Genomic DNA, 10,914 nt, shown 5'->3' on the forward strand with positions numbered 1-10,914 from the left:
GACATTAAGCCTGGCAGCCCATAACTCTTATACTTCCCAGCTTTAAAAACTGTAATAAATAAATAAATTTCTGTTGTGTATAAAAAAAACCCCAAATCTCAACAAATACAAAAAATTGAAATAATTTCCTATATCCTAACAGATGATAATGGAATAAAACTAGAAATCAATGGCAAAGAGAACTTCAAAACCCCTTAAACACAGGAAGGTTGCATAGCACACTTTCAAAGAATCAGTGGGCCATTGAAGAAATAAGAAAAGAAATTTAAAAATTCCTAGATTAAGATGAACATGAAAATACAGTCTACCAGAACCTGTGGGACACACCAAAGGAAGTATAAGAGGAAAGTTTACAGCAAATGAGTACCTACATCAGAAAATTGGAGTTTTCATTGAGATACTCCAAAAACCTAATGATGAACCTTAAGGTATTAGAAAAACAAGAACGCTAATCTCAAAACCAGTAGATGCAAAGAAATAATAAAAATTGGGCTGAAATTAATGAAATGGAGACCAAAAGGCAATACAATAAATTGATGAAACAAAGAGCTGATTCTTTGAAAAGATAAACAATATAAATAAGCCTTTAACCAAAAAACCAAAAGAAGTAAGAAGACCTTAATGAAGAAAATCTGTGATGATAAAGGGATATTACAAAAGATACCAATGAAATTCAGATGATCATTAGGGAGTATTTCAAAATTTATACTACAAAAAGAAGCGGATGAATTCCTTAACACACATGACCTACCAAAATTGAACCATGATGATTTAAATAACTTAAACACATCTATCACAAGTGATGAGATTGAAACAGTAATAATCTTCCAACAAAGATGAGTACAGGATCAGATGGATTCATGACTGAATTCTACCAGATAGTTAAAGAAGAACTAACACCAATGCTTCTCAAACTATTCCAAAGAATACAAAGGGGAGGAATACTACCAAACTAAATCTACAAAGCTAGTATTACCTTAATATCAAAATTGGGTAAAGACTTAACAAGAAAAGAAAGTTATAGACTAATTTCCTTGATAAAAATAAATGCAAAAAATCTTAATAAAATACTTTAAAATAGAATCCAACAACACAATCAAAAGATCACGCACCCCTATCAAGTTGGTTTCATCCCAGGGATGCAAGGATGGTTCAGCATACACAAATCAATAAATACAATGCAACATATAAACAGAATTAAGGACAAAAGTCATTTGATCATCTCAATAGATACAGAAAATTCCTTGCATACAATTCAACATCTTTCATGATAAAAGCTTTGAGGAAGCTAGGAATAGAAGTAATATACTTAAATATAATAAAGACTGTATTTAACAAACTTATAGTCAATATCATTCTACTCAGGGAATACCTGAAACCATTTCCTCTAAGGTCGGGAATGTGTCCACTCTCTCCACTCTTATTCTTGGAATTCCTCGTTAAAGCAGTAAGTTAAGAAAAAGAAATTAAAGGATTCAAATACTTGTAGATGATATAATTAATACTTAAAATATTCTAAAACTCCACCAAAAGTCTCTTAGATCTCATGAATACTTTCAGCAAAGTAGCAGGTTACAAAATCAATAGACAATAATCAGTAGTTTTTCTATAACCACAAATGAACAGGCAGAGAAAGAAATCAGGAAAACAATTGCATTCACTAAGGTCTCAAAAAGTACCTAGGAATAAATTTAACTAAGGCAGTATGAGACCTCTACACTAAAAACTATAAAACAATAAGGAAAGAAATTGAAGAAGACACCAGAATATGTAAAGACAGCTCATGCTCTTGGATCAGCAGAATTAACATTGTGAAAATGGATATAATACCAAAAGTAATATAGTTATTCAGTGCACTCTCCATCAAAAGTCCAATGACATTCTTCATAGAGATAAAAATCAATCCTAAAGTTCATATGGAAGAACAAAAGTCCAGGAATATCTGACTTCAAACTATAATGTAGAGAAATTGTAACAAAAATATCTGGCATAAAAACAGACATGTGACAAAGGGATCCAGAAATAAGCCTATACAGTTACAGCCTGCTGATTTTTGTCAAAGATGCCAAAAACCCAAGTTGTAGAAAAGACAACAATAAATAAAAAAAGACATCAATAAATGATGCTGGGAAAACCAGGTATCCATGCGTAGAGGACTGAAAGTGGACCCATGTCTCTTTCTCAGTACTTAAATCCATTTAAAGTGGGTCAAAGACCTTACTATCAGACTGGAAACTTTGAAAGTACTACAGAAAAACACAGGGAAAACTGGAAGATACACGCATAGACAACAACCTCCTGAATAGGACTCAGCAAACAATAATGAGGTTTGACAAAAAGGATTGCATCAGTCTAAATAGCAAAGGAAACAGTCATTAGACTGAAGAGACGGCCTACAGAATGGAAGAAATGTTTGAGCTGTATACTAGGAGCTCATAAAGCTAAACTCCAAAACAACCAATAACCCAATTAATAAATGGACAAATGAATTGAACAGACAGTTCTTGGAGAAGAAGAAGTAAAAAGGGCAACAAATACATGAAGAAATATTCAACACATCTCTGGCCATCAAGGAAATGTAAATCAAAACAGCCATGGGGTTATATTTTACCCCATTCAGAATGGCTATCATCAAGAATGTACACAAAAATGCAGTGAGTATGTGGGGAAAAGGACCCTCACACACTGTTGATGGAAATGCAAATTAATGAAGTCACTGTGGAAATCAGTATGAAGACTCCTCAATGACCTGGTAATATCACTCGGGTATATGTCTGAAACAATGTAAGTCTGGATACAACAGAGATTCCTGCACACCCATATTTACTGTAGCACTGTTCATAATAGCCATGCTTTGGAGTTAGCCTAGATGACATTTAACCAAAGAACAGATAAAGAAAATATGGCATGTGGTATATATCTACATAATGAAGTATAATTCAGCCATAAAGAGAAAATTTACAGGGAAATTGATAAATGAGATAATCATATAAGCTAAGTAAGCCAGGTCAGAAGGAGAAATGCTGCATGTTCTCATGTGTTGAATCTATATCTAATCTCTCTCTCTCTCTCTCTCTCTCTCTCTCTCTCTCTCTCTCTCTCTCTCTCTCTCTATCATCTATCATCTATCTATATATCCATCATCTATCTATGTATCTATGTATCTGTCTATGTATCTATCCATCTATCTAATCTATCATCTTTCTAGCATATATATATGTTATATATATGTGTGTATGTGTGTAAAGGAGGAACTGTGGGGGAGGTTGAAGGAGAGTGGGGACACAGAAAGAGAATGACAGGAGGGAACAATGGTGAAAGATGTTATTTGTATTTCAGTGAGGCAACTCACTGAAAACTGTTGAAAAACAGTGTGGAGGGTTTGGGAAAAGAGAGAACATTACAGGGGGTTACTCTGATCGATATGCAATACATGCATGTATGCAACACCTTGGGGTAACCCCTTTATACAATTAATATGCACTAACAAAAAGCCAAAAGTCCCACAAGATCCCCCAAAATAACACAACTAATTTGAATAGTTTCCATCTATTTGCTCTGAATAATATTTTCTGTTAATCTTAACATTTCTGAGATAGTACTGCCTACAAATCCCACTCTCAGATTCCCTGTGCACATTTGCTTTTAACAAGTGGTAATTTTCCTTTAACCAATGCCAAGAAGAATTGCCTACACTTTAGGACTGATTCATGATTAAACAGCCATATCTTCTAAGAGACATTCGATGTGATTGCAAAACATTAACCTGAGATGATTATTGTTTCCTCTGGTGTGCTCACTCCTCATGTGAGTGAACCTCCCTAATTTGGATTCATAAAGCTCCTCCCACCTCTGTTCCTGTTACTTTTCTGCATATTTGAAAATTAATACTTTTTTTTTTCCTGCTACCTATTGCTGAACTACTTTTCTTGCGGATTGTGTTTTCCTCCCACTGTGAGTGACTCCTTTTCTCTCATGTGACAAGCTTTGCGTCCTTCACTTCCGCTCCAGGACAGCCAGGTGAAAAGGGCCAGGAAGCAGACTCCTCTGAAATCACATCCTTCTTAAAGCCATGGGTATTTCTACTATTTCAGTGGTTGTTGTTTTCAAATTCTTGCCCCAGCTGGAAAACACATTTGTGTTGGTTCTGCTGATTTTGAAGAGCTGGGCTTATTACAAAATAATGTAGCTTTTGCATAAAAAATGAAGTTACATAAATACTATTTGTCTAATTTCTTGGTGCAGCTTTTCTGCTCAGTTTTAGTTAATGTCACTATATCCTTTTCTAATTATAATGAAAGCATTCTTATTGCCAGAACTCAGCCTGTGTCAGCATTTTCTCTGAAAACCTCTGAGTCTTGTAATAAATCAACCCCCAAATCATATTCACTAGTATCCCTCGGCATCTACATCCTCAGATCAAAACTGAGTAGCTTGACTATTCTTATTTAGAAATATCAATATACCTTGGCTGTGGTTTTAAATATCCCAAGAGACACGTATGATGTAGAAATAAGATCATTGTCATGATATGTTTCTCATGAGAGACTGTTATAATTTCTGAAAGGCAAAGCAAATACTTCTGTTATCATAACACACCACCTTCTCTCTCACAGTGCTCCCTTAAGTTTCATTAATAAATAACATTTTTAAGGTAACTTGCTTCATATTTTCTAATTTATTTTTTGAATTGTCACATGAAATTGCACATGGTTTTAGGGTACCATGTACTGTTTTGATACATGCATGGATTATACTGCAAACATCTCCATCTCCTAACACACTAATCTTTTCTTCTAGCTTCTGAAATGTGTAGTATACTTACATTGCACAGCAGGATAAGTACAGATATTCATAAACACTGTGCATTGTTTTTGGGTTGTTTGTTTGATACAGACAGATGCTCAATATAAGCCCAGTCTGGCCTCAAACCTACTATCCTTATGCCCCAGCCTCTCAAGTGCTGGGATTATAAGCACGCACCACCATGCTCAGCTTCAGTAGAAAATTTCTGAAACTATTTGAGGGCACATATAAATGCAATGTATGGTAAAGCTACATGACACCCCATGTGCCGTAATCAAAAAGTTCAGGGTTATTTGATCAATGCCATGAAAGCCAAATAGTGAACATATCGGAAGCAACATGAAATTGTCCCATTTAAATGTCCTACAAAATGTTTACAAAACAATGTCTGCTTCTTACTGATCAGTATCAGTACCATCCCAAGGGTACATACAGTGTAAATACTATTTATAACAAGGTGGAGAACATTCCTATGCTTTCAGAAAATCTCATGTCACTTTTCAGCCTCTTCCTCTATTATCTGATTTCTATTGCTTTAAAATGATTTTGTCTGTTTTAAAATTTCATGTAAATAAGATCATATGGTATATTTTCTTTCATGTAAAGCTTTCTCACTCAGCAAATCATTGTGCTTAGCAGTAGCTTATACTTCTTGTTATTAAATAATGTCCTATTGTGTGTGCATGTGTGGTTTGCTCTTGGATGATTGAGTCATGAAGTAGACATATGAGCAATCTCACATGTTTTATTTCACTCAACAAGTTGATCTGCACTTGCATACTTGTTATAGCAAATGGCAAGATTTTATTCTTTTCTTTGGCTGAATGTATGTACCACATTTTCCTTATCCAATTTTTACAGCAAAAAATTTATAGTTTTCTATTTATTTTTTCTTTCAAAAGTTATGCTTTCTTATTTTCATCCTTCTGTCCTGCATATCTTTATTTTCTCTTAAGTTGTGAAAATATACTATATTTTCCTTCAGAATCCTTATTCTTAGGTCTAAGATCCACAATTAAAATTTATACTAATTCTACAAAATGCTGGGTTTCATTATGGCACATTCATGCATGTATATGATGTACTTTGATCATATACACCCCCCATTATCCTCTCTTGTCTAGGATGACTTAATGAATTTTGTGTGTATATAGAACGAGATGGGATCAAGGTTCACTTTTTCTCAATAACAATATCCAGTTGTTTTAAGAATATCAGTTAAGAATATTCCTTTACCTAAAAAATTGATTTAAGGCACTAGTTGCTAGTAGTCTACTTTTGCTCGTTTTTTGTTTTGCTTGTTTTGTTTTCAACAAAGGTTACTACTCTCCCTAGCCTGTGGTAGCCACCATTCTACTCCCAACTTGTCTGATGTCAACTTTTTCAGTTTCCCATGAGTGAGAGGTCATATGGCCCTTGTTTTTCTTTGCCTGTCTTATTGGATTTAACATCACGATCTCCAGTTCCATCCATGTTGTAGCAAACAGCTAGACTTCATTTTCTGCTGTGTGTTTTCTATATTTTCTTTATCCATTCATTAGCAGCTGGACACTTAGGTTTCCACTTTTTGGTTGTTGTAAATAGCACTGCAATAAACACAGGAGTGCATATGTATGTTTAACATGCTGACTTCAATTCCTTTGGATACACACTTAGTAACAGGATTATTGAATTGCATGGTAGTTCTAGTTTTAATTCTTTAGAAAATTTCACGATATTTTCCACAGTGGTTGTACTAACTTACCTTCCCAGTTGTGAGAAAGGCTTCCCTTTTCTCTACACCTTTGCCAGCACCCATTGTCATCAGTCTTTTTGCTAACTGTCATCCTCACTAGAGTGAGGAACATCTCACTGTGGTTTGGATTTGCATTTCCCTGAGGATTAAGGATGTTGACATTTCTTCATAACCTGTTGCCATTTGCATGTGTTCTTCTGTGAAATGTCTATTGCACTTAGGTCTATTGCTCACTTTTTAAGGGAGTTGTTTGTTGTCTTGCTGTTGAGTTTGTAGAATTGCTTATATCTTTTGGCTATGATCTACTGTCAGATGTAAGGTTTGCATGTGTTTTATTCCATGTTGTCAGTTGTATCTTTATTCCAGAATCAATTAATTTTCATTGATCTCTTTGTCTGTGTAGTCCAACAAAACGCTGTGTTATTACATAGTAAGTCTTGAAATCAGGTATTGCATGTCCTTTAAAGTTGATCTTTTCAAATTGTTTTGCCTGTTTCTTTTGTCCTAAAATCTTCTAAATAGGCTTCTCAATTTCCTAAACATAAATGTTTGCTGATATTTTTAATGAAACTGATTTAATCCATAGATTATTTAGGGACATTTGCCATCTTTGATTTTAATTTTGCATGTCAACTTGTCTAGGCTATGATGCCCAGTTTCCAGTCAAATACTAGTCTGGATATTGATATGAAAGTATGTATAGAGGTGGTTATCATTTAAAGTAGTGTGTCTTGTTTTTGGTGGTACTGGGGTTTGAACCCAGGACCTTCTGCTTGGTAGAAAAAATTTCTACCACTTGTTTTTTTAGTTATTTTTCAGATAGGGTGTCACTCCCCTCACCCCAGGCTGGCCTCAGATTGTGATCCTCCTACCTATGCCTTCCACATAGCTGGGATTAGAGACATACCACCATGCACAGCTTATTTATTGAGATGGTGTTTCACTAACTTTTTGCCCCAGCTGGCCTGAACTGCCATCATTGCAATCTCTGCCTCCTAAGTAGCTGGGATTACAGATGTGAGCCACTTCACCTTGTCTAAAATCATGTGACTTTAAATAAGTGGGATTGTTGCCCTAATGTGTGTGTGTCTCATACTGAAGGTCCTAGAGCAAAGATTACTGGCACCCAAGAAGACAGTCATGCTCCAGGATGGAGTGTAGAAATCCTGCCTGAGTTTCCAGCCTGCAGGTTTGCCTGAATGGTTCCAGCTGGAGACTGCAACATCAGCTCTTCCCTGAGTTCCCAGCTGCTGTTCTGCCTGCAAACTTCATATAGACTCACAATCCTGTGCCACTTTCTAAATAAAGAATTTTAAGGAGATTCTCTCCTGATGTATAATTGAATTTATCATAGTCTCCAGTGTTAACACTTTCCTCTTCAATTTTTGATGATTTATGACTCCGTCAAGTTTCTGCCCCTGCACCTCCTTGGCACCCACCACTGTCTCATGTCATAGTGGCTCTGCCCCTTGAGCTGCACACAGGCCTTTTGTTTGTGTTGGTTTTTGAGAACCAACACAGGGTCTCAATAAGTTTGCTTGGGTTTAGTCTCCTACTCAATTATCCTCCTTTCTCTACCCCTCAAGTAGCTGGGATTCTAGGTGTGTACCACCACACCTGGTTTGGTACCTCTTTTATAAGCACCCAGTTACTAGTTAAATGATATAAAGCTATACTGACCCTGACTACTCTGCAGACATGTGTTTCAAACAGGAGAAATAAAGATAAAAATGAAAATGAAGGTTATGTTTTAGATTTGGCAGAAATGGCATGAATGAAATGCATTGTCTTTTATGCCAACCGAAAAGAAGTAAAAATTAGGAGTGGTGAAATTTTTTCATTTGTTTTAATTAATAAAACATCTTTCTTTCACTAGGTGCATCAATTCACAATTATTTGATTTTGCCTTCTAAAGTGATTCAGGAATAAAGAGAGGAAAGTGTTAGTGCAAAGGTGTCAAGGACAGAAGTAGACCCTGGACTTGCCAAGGGACTTCCTGAAACTGAGTTCCCTCATGCAGCATCCTCACAGGCACAAGTGACGTGCCACAGCTGCTTTTCCCTGTGACTTTTCAGTAGGCTCACATCACCTCAGGCTGGAAAACACATGCAGGACTCAGGAACCATTCCTCCAAGGTTTTCTCTCTTTAAGTCTCCATGTGTCACACACCTGGCATGCTTCCTTTCTGCCATTCATGTCACCATTGTACTGTGGCTGCCCACATAGGGACAGTGCATTTCAAATGGGCAAATGAGAGGATTCTATTCCAGTTACATTTCATGTTTCTAAAAACTTGTCAGTTCTCTATGTAAGTTGCTGTATTTTCTATATTCTGACCTTTGTTACACATCAGCCAGCATTCCAGTTGCATTTTCTGCTCCTTCTTTGACTAAATTTGTACCCACTCAAGTCATGTTTCCTTAGGATTATAACCATTTATGATCATCTTAGTGCTCCATATTTTTTAGGGACAACTGAGCATTGTATTAGAGATTGCTTTTCCTTTACTAAGCATGTTTTCATTGCTCAGTTATACCTTTTTCCTTTGTCTAGCCAAACAACTGATGCTTTTTGAGAGTTGCTTTTCTGTATTCACATTGGTGTTCACTATGCAAAGGTCTTTAATATTGTTTATATACCTCATTGGCTCATCTCATGCTTTGCCAGGCTTTGAGTGTGTTGACAAAGAAAGCAGTTCTGACTTTGCCTGGATCTTGGCTTTCACACCTCTTCTAAGATGATGTGAGCTCTGTGGGGTGTCCGGTCAGACTCATCCCAACGTGCAGCTTTTCAGGTGTGCTACACTTTACAAAATCTTTTATGCTGAGACATGCTGCCAATGCTCACTATTTCAACAACTGTGTGTTATTCCACTCTGCAAACAATTTTCTTACCTGATACTGGTGTTTCTGTTTCTTATTTTTATCAACCAACTTCAGTGAGCTTCCCTGATCATGCCCTATAGAGAACACAGGCAGGTTTCGAATAGCTAGCTTTTGGGGTGCCACTTCTTCACCATTCCCAGGCTGTGATGATTTCCCTTGAAGTGGCTATACCACTTTAGATTCACTTTAGCACCATATGTGTTTCTGTTTCCCCGTGTTCTCACTAGCACTTGGTATTATTAGAGATGATATTAGAAGCTGGAGTGGTGAGGAGCACCTGTAGTCTCTCAGCTGCTCAAAAACTAAAGCAGATACCTTAAAAGCAACTGAGGCCAATAGGAAAAGGGGAACAGGAACTAGAGAAAAGGTTAGATCAAAAAGAATTAACCTAGAAGGTAACACCCATGCACAGGAAATCAATGTGAGTCAATGCCCTGTATAGCTATCCTTATCTCAACCAGCAAAAGCCCTTGTCCCTTCCTGTTATTGCTTATACTCTCTCTACAACAAAATTAGAAATAAGGGCAAAATAGTTTCTGTTGGGTTTGGGGGGGGAGAGGGAAGGGGTGGAGTGGGTGGTAAGGGAGGGGGTGGGGGCAGGGGGGAGAAATGAACCAAGAATAATAAAAGAAAAAGAAAAAAAAAAAAAAAAAAGAACAGAGGCAAGAAGCTTGAGATGGAGCTCCAGGCAGCCTGGCAACATAGAGAGATGCACCTCAAAAACTTAGTTCCAAAAGAAGTTATGGTTTGATGAGTTTTTTCACTCTCACTTTTGTTTTAATTTGATCTTTTAATTTATATTGACAATTAGACTTATTTCCATGAAATGTCTGTGTAAGGCTTTTGCATTTTTATTCTAATTTTCTTCCTAATTTGAAGAAATTATCAATACATTATTAAGTTGTACTTCCATGTGAGAAGTTATTTTGCTCTCACTCTCCATCTCAAGCATCTTCTTCAAGCCTGGAGAAGATATTTAAGTCTACTTTGTTTATAAGACTTTTATAATGTAGAAAGTTTTATTTCAAAGTTTTATTTTATAATGTAGAAAGTTTTATTTTATGTGGGTCAATAAGCAAACCATTTTTGGTCTCAACTTCATAAAGACATAATTGTTTTTCCTCTAAACATTTTTGAGTGGATGGCACCGGGGTTTAAACTCAGGGTCTCAGGCTTGCAAGGCTGGCATTCTTATGTCTTGAGCCTTTCTGCCGAGTCTCTTTGTGTGATGGCTTTTTGAAAATAGAGTCTCCCAAATTATTTGCCTAGGTTGATTTCAAACTGTAATCTTCCTGATCTCTACCTCCTGAGTAGCTATGATTACAGGTGTGAGCCACCAGTGTCTGGCTTTCGTGTAAACATTTTAAAGTTAACTCTTTCAAACTTTATCCACATGAAAATTGTTTTCTGTCTATGGTATGAAAAATGTTGTGGGTTTAGTTGGTTTTCATGCATGTCCCCACCTGTCTCTGACCATTTACTTAGTAA

This window comes from Castor canadensis, chromosome 9 (genome assembly GCF_047511655.1).
Source record: "Castor canadensis chromosome 9, mCasCan1.hap1v2, whole genome shotgun sequence".
NCBI lineage: Eukaryota > Metazoa > Chordata > Mammalia > Rodentia > Castoridae > Castor > Castor canadensis.